The 18,405-nt window shown below is 41.8% G+C and overlaps 1 long non-coding RNA gene across 24 annotated transcripts; it reads left to right on the top strand.

The window, feature by feature from the left end:
* Positions 1 to 9,418: 9,418 nt before the first annotated feature.
* LOC123166392 (uncharacterized) lies at positions 9,419 to 15,781 on the top strand. 24 transcript variants are annotated; one of them, XR_006483476.1, is made up of 10 exons: positions 9,420 to 9,775; positions 9,838 to 11,263; positions 11,349 to 11,450; positions 12,178 to 12,258; positions 12,584 to 12,699; positions 13,307 to 13,429; positions 13,879 to 14,025; positions 14,420 to 14,622; positions 14,762 to 14,883; positions 15,401 to 15,781. It is a non-coding gene; the product is annotated as an uncharacterized lncRNA (long non-coding RNA). The 24 variants fall into 24 exon arrangements; XR_006483480.1 differs by having other exon boundaries at positions 9,425 to 9,775; positions 9,838 to 10,426; XR_006483478.1 differs by having other exon boundaries at positions 9,426 to 9,775; positions 9,838 to 9,991; positions 10,075 to 10,135; positions 10,308 to 12,258.
* Positions 15,782 to 18,405: the final 2,624 nt, after the last annotated feature.

Raw genomic sequence — 18,405 nt, 5'->3', positions numbered from 1 at the left:
CACACCTTGATCTGTAGGAAACAACAAAATCAGTTAGTATCTTGCTAGTATGTTAAACTTGCCACATTTGTATAGTTACTAGTTCCACAAAATAAAGGGTACAATAAACAAATCAATTAGATGTTAGCAAGTTATACCTGAAATATCGTGCTATTCCTCATATAAGATCCATGAATTCTCCACTTACACCTCTTATATGCACAACTTGCTCTCAGCCTCTTAGAATCACTCTTTTTGACTGTGTAGTCAAATTCACGTTTAATTGCAAAAGTAGAAAGTGCATTCTTGCAGTCCAACAAAGAGGGGAATACTGAGCCTTCTGCAAATAATGGATTCTCCTTGTCATATACTACAATGGGTCTGTCCTCCTCCTCTTCCTCTTCATCAACTAAACCCATGTCTCTATTCTCTTCTTCTCCTTTAGTATTAGTGGATTCATATGCCTGACTCCCTGTATGTTGACTCTCACTGTAACAAGGTTGTGTAGGTGGATTACGGCTAAGTGTGCTAGGAGTTTGGGATTTTTGAAGAACCTCAATTTGCATAGATATTTTCTTTGAATCTTGATGTTTTCCAAACATCAAAGCTGCATCATCATCACATACAACAGCAACCCATTTATTCTGCTCCCTGTCATAGTACTTCAACTCAACATAATCACGCCACCCCCATGGATAGCTATCACACAGCTTGTGCAGCAATGTTTTGTGTGTGATACTAGGTTCTACGAATAGAGGAAAATCAAAGCCGCCAACATATCGCTTGAGACCATCGCTACTCTCACGGCTTGTTTCCATCCTAACTGTCAGCATACAAGCAGTATCCGCATCCATCCTGATCATCAGGAACACAAGTACCAAATTGCACGCGATTATCAATAAGGCAAAGTCAGCTACTACAAATTCTATGTACAAATTTCGACCTCTACAAGTTATATTCAACCACACACGCACACTGAGAATTAGTATACTCACAATGCAGGAATTTCAGAGCCTATGTCATGTTGAGGCGTCCTGTGGCCGATGCAACCCTCCGATTCGCTCCTGCTGTCCGTCGCCATTGCCGTGGAACAACTGTACTTCAAGACTCGGGAGGAGCTGCGGAGTCAGCCGGGAGAAGCGCCGGAGCTGCCTGCCTCCGGTGGCGGTGCCGGGCGGGAGGAAGAGCTGAAGCTGCGATGGGTGGCGGCACTCGGCGGGAGGCGCCGCAGCTGCGGCGAGTGGGGCCGCGTCGGAGCTGGGCGGGCAGCCCGGCGACCGGCGGTGCCAGGTGAGGAGTTTGGCAAGCAGCGGCGGTGACTGGGGATATTGGTTCCGGCTGAGGAAACTGCCACGAACAGATCGGGTCAAGGATTAGATAAGGTTCTGTTTAGTTAGGTTCAAACATCCGTATATAAGGATTGTATCTCCTCACAAAACAAATTGTTTCCATGGATCAGTTGGTTAGCTCGCGCGCTTGTGTACCCCGTGGTCTTGGGTTCGAACACCCAGCCTCCCAAGTTTTGTTCTCTTTTTCTCATGCGCCCCTTACAAATGGGATAGGGGTAGTTTCGTCATCTAACTTCAGTCAACGTGTATTGACCAACCGGTAACGATGAAAAATGGTCTTTTTGAGCTTGATCTAACAGAACAGTGGCATTTGAGTAGTGAAAATGTTTAGTGGCAAAATTGAGTAGCGTTATACAGCCGATGGCAAAACTGATAAAAACCCTAGAATTATTAGGTATTTCATTTCTAACATGAGCTTACGCAAAGAAAATAGGTATTGGAAACTCCACACCAAAAGTAAAGGTTGAGAAACAGAGATGCCACATGTGCTCTCACATACTAGGTGAGAGAGAGAGAGTTGGGAGAGAAGGAATGACCACGTGTGTGTGTGGGCCCGTCCTATGCATACCAAGGGCCGCACGGTCCCCTCAACACGCGTGGTCGGCATGACAACAGGGTAGTTGGACGACAAAAAGTCCAACGAAGTATAGTAAACGTAGTAGTTTGCGTATTAAATTTGGTTAACATAGTGTCCAAAGATTAACCATCTCATGGTCAAAGGTTGTGTATTACATTCTATAGTGAACATATGACAAAGAGATTAACCCTCTTACAAATGGGATAGGGGTAGTTTCGTCATCTAACTTCAGTCAACGTGTATTGACCAACCGGTAACGATGAAAAATGGTCTTTTTGAGCTTGATCTAACAGAATAGTGGCATTTGAGTAGTGAAAATGTTTAGTGGCAAAATTGAGTAGCGTTATACAGCCGATGGCAAAACTGATAAAAACCCTAGAATTATTAGGTATTTCATTTCTAATCATGAGCTTACGCAAAGAAAATAGGTATTGGAAACTCCACACCAAAAGTAAAGGTTGAGAAACAGAGATGCCACATGTGCTCTCACATACTAGGTGAGAGGGAGAGAGAGAGTTGGGAGAGAAGGAATGATCACGTGTGTGTGGGCCCGTCCTATGCATACCAACGGCCGCACGGTCCCCTCAACACGCTCCTATAAGTGGTCGGCATGACAACAGGGTAGTTGGACGACAAAAAGTCCAACGAAGTATAGTGAACATAGTAGTTTGCATATTAAATTTGGTTAACATAGTGTCCAAAGATTAACCATCTCATGGTCAAAGGTTGTGTATTACATTCTACAGTGAACATACGACAAAGAGATTAACCCTCTTACAAATGGGATAGGGGTAGTTTCGTCATCTAACTTCAGTCAACGTGTATTGACCAAACGGTAACGATGAAAAATGGTCTTTTTGAGCTTGATCTAACAGAACAGTGGCATTTGAGTAGTGAAAATGTTTAGTGGCAAAACTGAGTAGCGTTATACAGCCGATGGCAAAACTGATAAAACCCCTAGAATTATTAGGTATTTCATTTCTAATCATAAGCTTATGCAAAGAAAATAGGTATTGGAAACTCCACACCAAAAGTAAAGGTTGAGAAACAAAGATGCCACATGTGCTCTCACATACTAGGTGAGAGGGAGAGAGAGAGAGTTGGGAGAGAAGGAATGATCACGTGTGTGTGGGCCCGTCCTATGCATACCAACGGCCGCACGGTCCCCTCAACACGCTCCTACAAGTGGTCGGCATGACAACAGGGTAGTTGGATGACAAAAAGTCCAACGAAGTATAGTGAACGTAGTAGTTTGCGTATTAAATTTGGTTAACATAGTGTCCAAAGATTAACCATCTCATGGTCAAAGGTTGTGTATTACATTCTACAGTGAACATACGACAAAGAGATTAACCCTCCCATGACTAAAGGTTGCGTGTATGGCATATCTTTGACCAACAATTACTCTACAACTTGATATTTTGTATGATATGGAGTTTATATGATCAATTGTCGAACAAAGGGTCCAGGGATTAACCTTTTCACGATCAAAGGTTTGCTAATGTAACAAGAATTTTACCAACGGTCACTATATTACTATGCATTTTCTATGATATATAATTTATATAATTATTTTTTATATTCCAAATTGCTTATTTCTCCTTTTGATTAACAAATTTTTTATACTAACTAGCTAGTTGCCCACGCGTTGCAACGTGGGCATATACATATTATAAAGTTTCAAAACCAATCATGCCTGATATATACCTTACATGCACCATATTAAAAAAGTTGGTAAGATTTTATTTGATTCGATTATGTGTAGGGTAAGGTAATAAAAGTGTTGATTTAACTAAATTATGGCAGGATTTGAATTGATTTAGGTATGGTGGGGGAAGGAAAAGATGTTTTTTGATTTAATTGAGGTTTGGATAATATTTAATTTGATGACTTAATCCAAGGCATGGTTTTGGTAAGATTTGATTGATTTAATGCAGGGCAAGGTTTCTAGTAGGACAAGGAAAGAAAATATCGATCTGATTTAGATTATTCCAAATAGGGAGGTGTGGGGAGGAAAAACTAACGTAGGCGGACGGGGAAAAACAAACATGGAGAGCCGAGGGAAACAGTTGGTTTTTCCGTGGGAGAGAGAACAGACAAGCCTGGAGTGGTGAAGGGAGGTGAGGAGAACCTACGAACTCCCATCTAATCTCTACTCCTAATGGAGCAGTTGGTAGTCTCGCTTCCAGGTTTTTTTTAGTCCCACCTTTCATGGTTTTTTTTGGTACCTCCTCCCACCTCTGACTTATCCACCAGAAACCGAAAAAACCTCCTCTTGAGGCCCCAACCCGCACCCATCCACGTACCAAAAAAATAGACCTACGAAGGTTAACCAACGAAAAAAGACCTACCAAGATTAACCAGCGAAAAAAAACCTAATGGAGGAGTTGGTAGTCCGGTACGGTTTATTTTCAACACTTTCCTAATGACAAAAGATCACGGATCTAACTTTCCTAGCTTAGCCAAATCAACGAATCTCTTTCATAAATGCAATTTGCTTTAGGAAACAAATAATAGATTCTTTCCTACCTTAGCCAAATCAACGGATCTCTTCCATTAATGCAATTTGCTTTAGGAAACAAATAATAGATTCTTTCCTACCTTAACCAAATCAGTGAATTTCTCTCATTAATGCAATTTGCTTTAGGAAATAAATAATAGATTTTCAGGAAACAAATAATGGGTTTAATATGGTTTATTTTCAACACTTTCCTAATGACAAAAGATCACGGATCTAACTTTCCTAGCTTTGCCAAATCAACGAATCTCTTTCATAAATGCAATTTGCTTTAGGAAACAAATGATAGATTCTTTCCTACCTTAGCCAAATCAACGGATCTCTTCCATTAATGCAATTTGCTTTAGGAAACAAATAATATATTCTTTCCTACCTTAACCAAATCAACGGATCTCTTCCATTAATGCAACTTGCTTTAGGAAACAAATAATAGATTCTTTCCTACCTTAACCAAATCAATGAATTTCTCTCATTAATGCAATTTGCTTTAGGAAATAAATAATAGATTTTCAGGAAACAAATAATGGATTTAATACGGTTTATTTTCAACACTTTCGTAATGACAAAAGATCACGGATCTAACTTTCCTAGCTTAGCCAAATCAACGAATCTCTTTCATAAATGCAATTTGCTTTAGGAAACAAATGATAGATTCTTTCCTACCTTAGCCAAATCCACGGATCTCTTCCATTAATGCAACTTGCTTTAGGAAACAAATAATAGATTCTTTCCTACCTTAACCAAATCAGTGAATTTCTCTCATTAATGCAATTTGCTTTAGGAAATAAATAATAGATTTTGAGGAAACAAATAATGGATTTAATGAAATTCATAGGTAAACCATCTCTACTACTTATTAAACAAGAAAACATGTACATCGCTAAGTGTACCCAGCCTAACGTACACATAACAACATAGCTCAATTATAACCACACAATCAGAATCACTTAATTTAATCTAATCCAGAGCCAAAAACGTGCTTAGCAATTTACCTGGGCGGACGAAAACTCTGCCGTACCAAACGTTCCGCGCGCCCGCGTCGACCCCGGTACATCGTTTCCTAATCCAAGGAAAGGAAAACACAATCCGATATCGAAAGATCCCTGAATGCAGGTGAGCGACGCGGTCAACACGGGGAGGCGGCGGCATCTCGAGGGAACGGTGATGGCCAAGTTGTGGGCTCCGGCGGGGCTGCTGTGGATCTGGCGGATGGCAGCAGGATCGGGTCGACGACGGACGGCTCCGGCGAGAGTCGGAGGGACGACCGCGGCGGCTGAGCTCCTCCATGGCCTGCTGCGGTTCCAGGGAGAACAGAAGGAAGGGAGGGGAGGAAGGGCACGGCCAGCAGGCTCTCACCTCTCTTACCTCCATGCCGCCGTCGACACGACCCCCGAGCCTAGACCACGACCCATGCGACGGGACCCCGCTGATGCCGGCGGCGGTGCTGGGTTCCATGATCTATTCGACTTCATGTGTCGATTCATCAAGTCCGCACCAGCACTCCACCGGGCCTCTCAGTGGGATCGGCGTCCGTATCAGCTCCTGCCTCTGCAAGTCAAGGGGTAGGCTACTCGATCGCATCTCCAAGAGTCCCTTGCCGCCACAACGCCTGCAGTCGCGGACGGCCGTACCTGTCGACGGGAGCGGCTGAGCAGGGGACATCCCGCCGATCCGATGGCGGAAGGGCGAGATAATGGGCAAGTCTACCTCGGGTTGAATCTGGACACCAGCGAGCTCCTTGCAGTAAACCAGGTGCTGGACTTTTGCGTTTTGTTTATCAGGTTTGCACTGTGTGAATCACGCCGGTCCGGCTCTCACCCCTCTCTGACCTCCATGCCGCAGTTGGGCGCTCCTTCGAAACAAGATTATCGTGTCCAGGTATGCAGTCCGCCACAAAACTCTCCCGTGCAGTGGGCATACAGAAGGTACCTTCCTCTCCTGATTTTGTATATGGCAGTGTAGTACTATGTGGTTAACTGAAAACGAAGAGTAAGCAAATTAGTTCCTGTCAGAACAACTGTAGCCGGCATCGCCGCCGTCGCTTATGGAGCTCCACACCATTCCCCAATTGTACGAGAGCATGTTCAATCTTCGCCATTCTATACTATGTGCAAATGGTCAACTCTTTTCCAAACAAGAAGATATGAGGATTAGGCATATATGCCCCATAAGGTAGCTATATTCATGTGTTGTAGTGTGGATTATGGTCACGCTCTGTCTTGGACTGCAGATAGCTAGGTTAACAAAAATGGATACTCTGCATATTTTCTGAATTTTTAGTAAGGTCTACATGAATAAGGTTAGCAGTAGTTCTGACTTGGGGCACTGGTTAATTCTTCACATGCAGGAACGTGGAGAGATGGTGGGCTCCAAGCCCATGGTGATTTTATTGTGCTTGCAGCTTGAGATGTACTTGGTCCAAATGAAAATCATCATTTTGAAGGGTTAGTAGATGATGCACGTATATAGTTAGATCTTAATTTTGTTTATTATTCAAAATGCTTGTACCCACTAGATTTCATTTTTTTACCTTGAAGGAGTATTATATTACTATTATTTGGAATCCACCTTGATCCTCTACTTCTATTTTTCCTAGGCAACTTCGCATGGAATTAGGATCACTTAATAAGGTTCTGGTTTCTTTTTCAAATTCACTTGCTTTATGCATGAACCTATTATAGATTTGTTGGTGTTGATTTGCAGTAAGAGCAAATGTAATATTGTTCTCATCAATTTCTTTCATAGCATGTGTAATGCGTTATAACATCAGTTTCATTGGATTGGAAAAGGTGATAAACATGCAACCATTCTTACTCGATGATATGAATACTTCAGGAGCAATGGTGGCATTTGGTTGCACATTAGTATTCCATTATGTAGTAAAGGATATGGTCTGGTAGTCATTCTTTATCGTTATAGTTATTGTCAAATGGTGGAATATTGCTGCCTAGCAGCTCTGGTTCATGCGTGTGTGAAAAACAATGTAAAATCATTTTTGTTGCTGTAGAATCTCATGAGTCGTATGAAAAAGAAGGCTAGGATATTTATATTTTTTAATTGTTCAGCTACTTGTGTTACAGATCTGGGCATACCTTTTGTTTGAGATAAATTTGGGCATAAATTGTCACAAATAAATGGGTGACATTGGGTCAAGGTTCAGGAACCCAGGGGCATCATGCTTCTTTTGAGCCACATGGGGAGAATTACATCCATGTATTAGAAAAACTAGGTGCCCGCTTAAACAGAAAAAATACAACTCTTGCTGACCGGGAACTTCATGGTAGTGGCTAGAATTTAATCAGAGATCCATGTACAGGTTGATTGTTATGAAACCATGCGATGGAATCTTGATGTTGACAATGTCCAGAAATCTGATTCGTCAGAGACAAAATCCAACCTTAATTCCCCCATTCAGATCATGAAATATTGGGGTTAACAGTTTGCGATGTAAGATGGGTTGAGATCTGCTATACGTTTGTTCAAATGTTTTCTTTTGTTTTGAAACCTTAATGTTTTCTGTTGTGGGGTGACAATGTCTGGGTTTATGCTAACAAGCAAGAAAAAGGTTATATGCAATGAGTTCCCAATCTTGAAATATTGAAATATTGAAGCATATCTTGGAACGACGGAGTTCCCAATCTTCATGGTAGATGATGGGACACTGGATGCTGAAGTTGCTTATTGTCTCGCGTAGAACAATAGCATGTCCTTATTTTTTGCTATGTTTTGCCCATGTTGATTACGATGGCATTGTTTTGAACATTCTATCTGTGTTGATAAAAAAGGAGATGATTTGGTATGCCCTCCTTGCAGAGGATCGAGCCTGGTCGGTTGGTTCTTGGTTGGGTGTTGTTGAGACGGTCCAAGCCACCAGCAATTCGAGCTTGTCTTCATGGTGTGTAATTATATTTAGGTAGACAAAATCCCCTGATGATAGCTCAAAAAGAAGATTCGGCGTGACATGGAGATAAAGTGTTGCGTGCGGCAGGAAAGAGACAAACATATTCAGAAATCCAAACCACTAGGATGACAGTTGCGAGATGGCGATTGGATGGTGCTGACACATCTTGCTAGCGAGGAGGCTGTTTGCCAAAATTGGACTTTGGATTGTTATAAAATTTCAGTTTAGACCAATTCTTGTTAAACATAACATGTTATTGTGACAACTATTATGAAAAAAATTGATTTAGATAATCAAAATGATGAAGAAATTCCTAAACTTGCGTGCGCTGCACGTGCACCCTTTCCAATTTGAAGGGCTGCTTATCGGTTTTAAATCTTGAAGTTTGCATGGTCACTAATATGACCATGCTATTTTAGAGTGATGACCTTCATTTCAGGCAGTAATGAAACTTGAAATGCCAGTTGACTAACAGTAATAAACACCAAGAATAGTGGTTGATGTTAATGGGAATTATGATTAGTGATGATTCATTTTATGCTCTGGTGGAACGGGTCAAGCCGGTTTGCGCGGTGAGTATTGTCCGTTACTTATTTTCATACTAACTACATATATTGTTTGTGCAGGATGGATATGAGTTGAGAAAGCAGTTTTTATTATACTTGCTAAAACATCGTGGGAATGAAGCTAAAGACAACTTTCCGTATATTGTGAAAGAATTTCTTAAGCGTATAACCTAGATATTAATAATTTTATAATAGATGTTTAGTTGGAACTCCATTAAGTTTGTTACATGGACATGCCGTTAATTTTTCTTTTTGGCAATTTACATTGCAAAAATGTACTTTAATTATTAAATAATTGTGTCTGTGTTATATTGTCCGGACGTGTGAAATTTAACATGCATTATCTTTATATAACTCTTGCAAACTATTTCAAGAGCCCGTGGCAACGCACGGGCATCTCTACTTCTAATGTCTCAGTTGGTAGTCTTTGTTCCGGATTTATTTTCGTCCCACCTACCATGGTTTTTTTGGTACCTGCTCCCACCTCACTGTTAGCCGCGTCAAACCAAAAAAACCACGTCGCGATGCCCCCACACAGTCCAGGGCCGCACCTAACGTCGCACCCATCTACAAGCGAAGGAAAAAAACCTCCGAAAATTAACCAACGAAAATTAACCAGCGAAAAAAAAACCTAAACCAATCGCACGCACGACTCTCCTGCCCTCCACTCTCGATCACCTCCCGTCGCCGCCGCCCTCGGCTCTCGATCCCCTCGAGTAAGCTGTGTCGCCGTCGCTCTCGATTCCCTCGAGATCGTTGCGCCGCCATCCCCTCGAGATCCCCAGATCTCACACCGCCACCGCCGGTGCCTCCTCCTCTGGCGACGCGGCGAACGAGAGCAGGGCCGCAGCAGGGGTGGCTGCCTCGTGCCCCCGATGTCCAGGAGTACGTCTAATATTGTCATGTTTTCTTCCCCATCGAGTTCACCTGTTGACTGGTTCGCGAAGGTTTCGGCAGATCCGTTTTCGCCCTGGATGTGAGTCGTGTACCGGCGACTCTGGCGGTCCGACCTCGTGCGCGTCGTCCTCACCATCAACCCCAAGTCTTTCCTCCAGTGGACCATTGAACTCCACAACCAATTTCTTCGACGCTGTCATGCAGGTTCGAGTCCACACAGTGAGGAGATTGATTCATGCGTGCTTGTTTCAGTCCAGATCTCTAAATAAATGTTCCGAACGAGGAAGCTATGGGAGATTGGCAGTGTCAAGCATGTGTTTCCTTACGTCTTCATCTGTACTCCAGCTGGTACAACTTCCTGTACTTTCTCATATTTTTTTGGTTAATTGTGATATGTATTTATTTCAGCTCACACCTCAGTTCCAGTAACCATTAGAGTCTGACTTCTGTTCTCTTATTGGATATTCCTCAGTTCCAGTAACCATTAGAGTTTGACTTCTGTTCTCTTATTGCATATTAGGGTTGTAGTTTTTGATACTACTCCTATAGGGCATACTTTAGGGTTGCTGCAGTTCCGATCAACACTTGAGAAGAAAAATGATGCGAGTAAAGAATAGCTTCAGTGGTCTATTGAATCAGGTGTTCCTTAATCTTGATAAATTCCAATCTATTGGGAAGCTATGATTGTTTTCATGTGTATGCCCACCGCCGTGTTGCTTTTATTCTGATTTTAACATATTATGCATCTGTTCATTCCAACATGACAATACACTGTATAATTTACGAAAGAAGATGGGCATGATAGTCTATTCTTGGTTCATTAGAACATGGCCTACCAATATGTTGAGGAATTAACGGCATCCTGAATAAAAGATGATTCCTTAATTGTTTGATTTGTTGAGTCTTACATATAAATAGATACTGTGATCCATGGAATTCTTCCACTGTTTGTATTGAAGTTAAATGACAATATGCTCTTCATATATACTTTCAATATAGTAGAATATTCATTTGGGATAAATTGACTTGTTCTATTTGAAAGTGCTGCACCGGCACTAATAAACAAATCCAATCTCATGTCATCTATTTATTCTGACAATGGTGCCATGTAGACTAGGAATTAGAAAAAAAAACAAGTACTAGGATACATTGCAAACTATGGAACGAAAGAAACCTACTTGAAAAGGCCTCAGCAGTTCTACGCATGAGTCGGGTAATGCAGCATTATAGGATGATCCATTCATATGCATACAAAGGCTTCAATTTTGATTTCCATTCAGTTCCGTCCAAATATTGATTTTTCTTTAGTTTAGATCAGCTACGATTTAGGTACTACGGTTGTATAGGATTATCCACTGCCATTCATACAGAGGTTCCAGTCTTGATTATGTTTCAGTTGAATTCAGTTTTTCGAGTCAGCCCATCTCAGCTCTATGTGACATTTATAAGATGACTCCATAAAATTCACAAAAGACGGTATTTTTTCCCATCTCAGCCCCAACTATTGCTTTCTTTGAGGTTTGGTCGTCTAAGTAGCTTTGCGGTGTTTTGGCCGGTGCAGGCTGGAGGACCCTGACTCGGAGGAGACGACAGAGTTCATGGCGAGCGAGGCGGACTTGGCCGAGTCCATTCTTTCCTGGTTAGGGAGAGCCTCCAACACAAGGTCATGTGTTGCTTCTCTCCTCTATTTGGATTTTATTAATTGGTGTCTTTTTTACTGATTCCTTCGCTATTGCTGTGCGCTCCTAGGTTTAGTCCATGTCTCTCTAGATTACTTCTATTTCGTACGAATGGTCTTGAGTTTGCACAATTCCGGGATGTCAGCTCGCCGCACATGTGATACTTATTGTTAATAGTTATAGAATTCCCTAGGTGTTCTTTGTTATTTTTGTGCACAGAAGTTGTTTGTGTCTTTGTCCGAGCCAATTTCAGTTACAAATCCCCGAGTTAAACTACATGTGGCTAACAACATTGCAGATGAAGCTCTCGTCTTTGACTATAAGTTTGACATGTGCTAAGAGTTTTTCGGTGGTTGATATCCTGCACCTAGATATGTTTATAGACTCATAGATAGAATATCCTTTCTTATTTATAGTGGATCTGTTGTTGGTGCCTTACTACAAAGTACTGGTGTTTTATGGCCACTACTAATGATAATAGCATTCTTTATGCTAAGCTGCAGATAAAATATTGAAGGGTGGAAGTCTGTTAATCATTCGATTAGCCAATTTTTGTTATTTAGCAATCAGTTTAACTCATACAATTAAAGTCTGATTGTTGTGGTAAATAATGTTGCTAAGAACTTCAAGGTACCGCGTTTTTCCAATTGTCGCCACTTGGCAAAAAATTATTGTTTTTAGAAGTAACAAGTAGTTTAAAAACTGTTGTAGCCCGTAGCAACGCACAGGCGTTCTCCTCTCGATTCTCCGTTGTGCGACGTCGCAACTTCTTCTCCAACTCTGCGGGTGTAGGTAAGCCACCGCCTTCCTCTCCTGAGCTTTCTCTTGTGCTCTTTGTGTCCACGCCATGGCCATCTTGCCATGCTAGGTTCTACCCTGTCCATGGAAATTTATATGATTGGGCTTGTGGTGATGGTCTGCTATGTCACCGTTTCACACAATGCACGGGCATAATGTATGTGTAGAATTGTAAATGTAACATCTCAATGTCACCACACTATGTTTTTGTATCGATTCTGTACATGAATATTTGTGTGTTTGTTTATTTGTTTTCTATGTGCTTCTATTTTGAATAATGCTACTTGCCTGACTGTCTATTTTTCTATTCTGAATGCAGAGAGAGAGAGAGCATCGTGACTGCCATGGCTTGAACTATTTTGTTGAGATCCTGGAAAAATTGAATGGTATAATTCTGTTAATTGGGAACCTTGGAATTGATTTTCACCTGAAAAGGTTGGCTATCTCAACCTTCTTAAACAATTTTGTAGCACGTATTTCTCATATGCATGAAACTTAGTTAGATTTGCTTTTTTTTTAAATCATGGGCCATCCACTGAGTATTATGTTATTCGTTCTTTAGGTGTTTTAATTTAAAAAATCAGCTCTGCACAAGTAACAACATGGCTTAAAGCCTGTTGCTTTTACTTGCGTTGAGGACAATCTGATGGACAACCTCCGACCTACTCGCACCCCATAGTTAGTGTATAACGGCTGGAGAGAAATTATGCTTTTCTTCATTTGGACTATTCGATAGATGCAACAGTTATAAAAAGAAGAATTTTGTAAATCAAAGAGAGATATGCTCTCATGAATTGCTCACCTCTGAAGGTTGAAAACATATGGGCCTGATGAGGCCGTTTTCTTTTTACAATTTCCTCTAGCAACAACTCCGTGTATAATCCAGAAATTGATCGTTGCTTATTTGTTTTTGAAAGTGTACAATTTCATTTATGAAAGTGTAATGTTCTCATCTCTATTATGATGTTTCAAGTATACTACTTCTCTCAAGAAGGTTGGAGTCAATGAGGCAGCACATAACTGTGTTTGATGCATTCTTCAGGTTGATCGAGGGTCGGATAATGGACGTAACACAGCTGCTAGAGAAGATATTATAATATGGAAAATAGCAGATGAGGAGGAAGCTGAAGTTGGTAGATCAATTGAGCAAGAGTTCCAGACCCAGGTGCACTTATAATTGAGCTGTTTGTATGAGCAGTGCTACATGCTTCCACTCTGCATCTCTGTAGTTATTTGGCTGAAGGTGTGCAAGAGTTTGAGCTATTAATTATTATGTAGTTTTAAGTTTTAACTTTAGAACTGTGTAAGTTATTCCCTTCTTTATAAATAACTTCATGTGGAAAAGTATTCTTTGAGGGAAACAAGGTCGAGAATTCGCATTAGTGGTTTACAGTGATAATACAATAAGTTTGCATTTTATACCATCTAGCAGGACTTCACGGAAGTTTGCTAGAGGAATTGCAACAGCCATGATCAAATATTATATTTCTTATTCCTTTTTGGTTTTAGACAAGAAAAGTAGCTCAAACCTTCTACTGCCACATTCGCTGTAGTAGAGCAATCGCTGCCTCAAACTTCAGAGAAGATGGGCATGAATGGATGTTTTGGTTGCAGGTTACACCAAGAACAAGTGCCTCAGATTATTCATTTTCCAGGCAGCGGAAGGATCACTCCCCCTCCCCTCGCGTCGCTCACCTGAGGGCGACTCGAGGGTGCCCTCGCCCCGTCCGCCGTGACCACCCCTCTTCGGATGACCAAAATGTAAGTGTTGTACTTTTTTAGAACAACATTAAGAGGATGTGATATTAGCTAGCTGAATTTTTTCCAACTCCTGCACTAAAAGGATGTAAGTTGCCATCCAAATGATCGAAACACATGAGCTTGTAATATCGTAAGCAATTTGTCTCTCCGGTACATGGTTATCGACGTGTAGATTTTGGTAAGCTTATATTGTCGATCTTCTGGTAAGGTGACCCTTTCAATACTAATACCAGTTTTGTGAGTGCATGCATGTTCTTGTCATCTCAACTAAATCTGGATGGCCAAGTTTCCACAGATGGCTCAAGATTTTCAGTCATACACTATCTGTCACACACCCAGACTTTATGAACATGTGATTTGTCATCTCAATTAATCGACGGTTTTTGCTTGACAGGTGATTTGAGGCAAAGTCTGCGTTTGAAGCAAGGACAATAAAAATGATGGAGCTTTTGGTGCTCAGCACCTTGAAATGGAGGATGCAAGCTGTTACTGCTTGCTCGTTTATTGACTACTTCCTTTGCAAATTCAATGATCATGACACACCCTCCATGCTCGCATTCTCCTGCTCAACTGACCTCATCCTAAGCACAGCTAAGTGTATGAAAGTTAAATCAGATCCCCTTTTTTAGTATTCATCGACCAATGTGTTAAATTAGATCTCACTTGTAGTATCCATGGATCAATGTGTAGAATTTGGCGGCGATCAATTATTAAAGTTTCAGAATTTCGATTGCAGGAGCTGATTTTTTGGTGTTCAGACATTCAGAGATTGCTGGAAGTGTTGCACTTCCTTCATTTGGGGAGCGCAAGACTTCAGTTGTCGAAGTGGCTACAACTAATTGCAAGTATATAAACAAGGTAGTGATCAGCTCTGTGTTATTGTTAACTAAATCATTTGCCCGCATCACATGGTAACCTTTAAATGCAATGGTGCCTCTGTGTACAAGAAGAATGAGGTATTTGAATTAAATTGTAGGGAGGCTTCAGATGTATCCGAGAAAAAGCATAGCACCAACTTTTATAATGGTCCTATGTTTCTATCAGAGCAATGCCATTATCCTGCATACATTTTAAAATGCATTTGAGTTCTAATACATATTGTACATGTACCAACATTCTTTCCTCTGTTTTCGTTTTTTTGTTGTCCTTAAATGGCATCTCATTTTTACTTTCATTTAGAAAGTGAAGTAACATTAATAACTAATAAGTTCTCACATGTTAGGTTTTCTTGGACGTTGTTGAGAGTGTAAACCTTCTTATGTCTTCTAAAGGGAATTTGTGTACCATCAAATTTTACCTGTCTGTTCTGAGGTTTCTGGTGTCTTCCTATTCAACTATTTGATGTTCATTGTGTATATTTCTTACATTTCTGCAGGGAGTGTTCTATGATGTGATGTGACAGGAAAGATCCTGATGAAGTGCTTCCTTTATGGAATGCCTATCTAAAGTTTGGACTAAGAGACATGCTTTAATTGGCTTAGTAAAAAATACTTGCTAAAGAGAAATAAGATTCAAAGTAGATGTTTTTATTCTAGATTAGGATATGTGTGTTCCGCCACCGGTTCGACTTCTCATATTAGAAGGCAACCAGTTAGTTCATATATTACTACTTTGCACTATTGTAGAGGGATAATGAGGGATTGAGAGGCTACTACTATTTGTATTGCTGTCGATGCTTGCACAATGCTACTGCTTATTATACTTGGGTATTTATCTTTGGAATAAAAAACAATCATTTTCTCCCTTCAATCAAATAGTCATGACTTAGTTTTACTTACTAACCTCTCTTCATAATTTTTTTGGATTAAATTTAGCTTTTTATAAAGTTGCAAAGAACAGTTCTGACTTTTGTGGGTAGTCAACCAAATTCTGGTTCTTGGTTGAAAGCCCCTTGTCATCGTAGTTTACTCGAAGGCAGCTTCAGATTGATTCTCATACCAAGGGTGCCATCTTTGGAAGCAATAGTTCTAAGTTTTATAAAGAACCATGTTATATTTGCTTGCTTTTTCTTGTATAACCAACAAATATTTGTTGTGATTAGAATTATGACAACATCGGTGTTCATCACTATTCTTTTTGGACTTGAATAGATATGTCTAAATTACACATAATGTGTATGAGCAAAATATTATAGTTTGACTTTCATGTCTTTCTTGGTAGTCACCTTAGTACTATGTTGCTGTCTTCATGTCTTTCTCATGGCCTTATTAGAGCATCTCCAATAGATGGTCCAAATTTTGACGGTCCAAAACCGGAGATGTAAAATTTGGACCGCCAAAAAGTGCGTTTTGGAGCTTCGAAAAAAGGCCAACTCCAACAGATGGTCCAAATTCATGGTCCAAAAAAGCAACTCCAATAGATGGTCCAAATTCATGGTCCAAAACCGGCCAGCGGCCGCGCGGCTGTTGTTCAGCCGCTGTCCAGCCACTGTACAGCCGCACATATTGCATAAGAGCATCTTTTAAAACAACATAAAAAAATTTCATGTCCACAACATTAAATTATTACATAGTTCTTCAGATCCAGGAGATGAAATGCAACACAAATACAACATAGTTTTGCACAATACAACATAGTTTTGAACAAACAAATAATGAATCTATGCGGATCTTTCGCCATGCCATTTCCAATGCTCTTCCATCAAATCTTTCTGGAGTTGGTCATGCACATCGCTGTCTCTAATCTCGCTGTACACCTTCATGAAACGTCTGATGCGCTGTTCTTTTCGCATGGGGTTAACAGGAATGCCCATCAAGTGATAGAAGTTGTAATCTAAATCTTTTCAACGCTCGTTCTCAATGATCATGTTATGCATGATCACGCAAGCGGTCATGATGTACCAAAGGATCTTTTGATCCCAAAATCTAGCTGGTCCTCGCACAATAGCAAATTGGGATTGCAAAATCCAAAATGCCCTCTCAACATCTTTTCTAGCTGCCGCTTGTGCATTATGAAAGACAAGTTCTTTCTTACCTTGAGGTGTTGCAACCGGGTTGACGAATGTACTCCACCTCGGGTAGATCCCATCTGCAAGATATTACCCATAGTTGTAGGTGCGGCCATTTGCTTCGAAGGTCACCGGTGGTGCTTCTCCATTTGCTAAGTTGGCAAAGAGAGGTGACCGGTCGAGCACGTTGATGTCGTTGCAAGAACCAGGCATACCAAAATATGCATGCCAAATCCATGTTTCATAATCAGCAACTGCCTCAAGAATGATAGTGGCATCCTTCCCACGACCCTTGAATTGTCCATGCCATGCTTTTGGACAATTCTTCCATTTCCAATGCATGCAATCTACAGACCCGAGCATACCTGGAAACCCTCGAGCTTTGTTCATCTCCAAAAGCCTCTGAGTATCTTGAGCATTGGGTGCTCTCAAGTACTGTGGACCGAACACTTCTACCATAGTTATTGCAAACTGCTTGACATAGAAGATAGAAGTGCTCTCTGCCATCGCCAAGTTGTCGTCAATGTAATCTGCCGGAACACCATATGCCATAATGTGCAAAGCGGCAGTGACCTTCTGCTCAATGCTATGCCCAGGCAACCCCGCACAGTTCCTTCTCTGCTCGAAGACTGGGTTATGCTGCTTCACTTCATTGCAAATGCGAAAGAACAAGTCCTTCGACATTCTGAAACGGCGTCGAAAGTAATTCTCCGGAAAGACAGGTGATGATGCAAAGTAGTTGCGCACCAACCGCTTGTGCGCATCAATCCGTTCTCTCCGAATGAACGCACGACCATAAGCGGAACCACCGTGCTTCAGTTTCTTCCTCTTGTGCATGGCCACTAGCATAGCAATCTCCTCTTCTTCATGGAAATCAAATTCCTCGTCCGACGATGAATCATCCACGAAAGAGGAGTCAACCGAGCTCATCTACAATGCACACGACCACCGTCAAACATACTACCCAATCCCGAGTTAAATCATCAAGTTTTGTCATTTTTTTACCTTGAGGAATTCCGTCGAACACCTTGTGCGCGCGGTGGAGGAAGATGGCCGCCGGTTGGATTGGCTGCTGCTTACGGCTGCGGACGGCTCCGGACGGCGGCGGTGATAACAAAAGAGGTTGGAGGCCGGCCAAGAGGAGCTCGGCGGGCGGCGAAGACAAATTCGGCAGCCGGGCGGAGTGATTGGTGCGGCGGTCGTCGTGCGGCCGGTGCAACGTCCGTGGACAGGCTCACGGCCGACGGGAGCAGGTCGGCGGTAGCCCGAGACCCCGCGGAGGCCTACCGCGGCAGCCGGACCGCCGGAGGGGCCGAATCCCGCGCCGGCTGCCTCCCGATTCGGCGGTGTCCGGGCGGTGGCGGGGAGCGAGGGGCGCGGCGGCGGCGGGGATGTGGGGTGGTGACGCGGGCGACGGCGAGGTTTTGGGCGGT

The sequence above is a fragment of the Triticum aestivum genome, chromosome 7D, assembly GCF_018294505.1.
Source record: "Triticum aestivum cultivar Chinese Spring chromosome 7D, IWGSC CS RefSeq v2.1, whole genome shotgun sequence".
NCBI lineage: Eukaryota > Viridiplantae > Streptophyta > Magnoliopsida > Poales > Poaceae > Triticum > Triticum aestivum.
Note: the sequence above shows the minus strand (reverse complement) of the source record. Positions and strands in the feature narration are given on the sequence as shown.